We start from the raw sequence: 989 nt of genomic DNA, 5'->3' as shown, positions 1-989 counted from the left end.
CACCGTCCCTCAGCCAACAGTCTCTCACAGTCTCTCTCCCAGCAGTGCGTGTCCCTCAGTGTCTCACTCAGCAATGCGTGTCTCTTGCATCTCTTCCCAGCAGCGCGTGTCTCAGGAGCGTGTGTCTCTTTCAGCAGGACATCTTCCTCAACCAGCAGTCAGAGACAGTTCTGCCTCTAGGAGGCCTCCTTTTGAGCCCGGCAGGGGGGTCAAACTAGGCAATCATGGCATCAGAACTCTAAGCACTTGAGAGAAAGTGGGCACCTCCCAGAACATTGTTTTGTGCCACTCCCAACAGAAATACTCCAGGTGGACAACTTTAGCAATTAGGAGCTCCTCAGTTGGTCACAGAAAATCCTACCTTGGAGTTTACAAAGACTTATGGGTAGAAAAGCCACACTAAGTAATTTACTACACTGTAAATACAAATTTAATATGATATGGAATTTGCTTTTTAACTGCATATTATAAGATTTTTATCTAATATAGAACTAGAGAAAGAAAACTAAATTGATAATAACAACACTGGTGATACAAATAATATACATAAAGTCTTTTAAGCCTTCCCTTATAACCTTAATTGATTAAACTTAAGTCTCCCTTAGTTAAATCAGAGTTTCCCAGCTTTTGAGCCAAGAATGAGTGACAGAAGTTCAGAAAAAGTGATCCCACAGCCTTAGGGACAATGGGTCAGGTACACCTCCAGTTGCGAGGCTCACCCATTTATCACAGAGTAGAGTATAGTTCACTATCTGTGTGTCATGACATGGGACAAGTGAGGAAGCACCAGCTTAAACAGTGATGATACGGAAAGTGCTAAAACATCAGTGTTTTTAATTTTACACCAAAAATGAAGTTCAATTAGACAAATATTAATTTAAGTATCTATTTGTTGTGTTTAAGCATACGTACTGAAACAAGGCGGGCTTGTGCTTACTCACTGATCTGCACTGAACACTTTCCCTTGTTACCCTCCCGAGAGGGACCGG

The 989-nt window shown here is 42.1% G+C and overlaps 1 protein-coding gene across 1 annotated transcript in view; it reads right to left on the bottom strand.

Moving 5' to 3' along the window:
- Positions 1-989, bottom strand: part of KIDINS220 (kinase D interacting substrate 220) — a 183,065-nt gene that overhangs the window by 171,434 nt on the left and 10,642 nt on the right. The window lies entirely within an intron of this gene.

Source organism: Orycteropus afer, unplaced genomic scaffold (assembly GCF_000298275.1).
Source record: "Orycteropus afer afer isolate SDZICR_OR568_19922 unplaced genomic scaffold, OryAfe1.0 scaffold00025, whole genome shotgun sequence".
Classification (NCBI taxonomy): Eukaryota; Metazoa; Chordata; class Mammalia; order Tubulidentata; family Orycteropodidae; genus Orycteropus; species Orycteropus afer.
The sequence above is the reverse complement of the archived record's forward strand: the minus strand, read 5'-3'. Positions and strand labels throughout refer to the sequence as shown.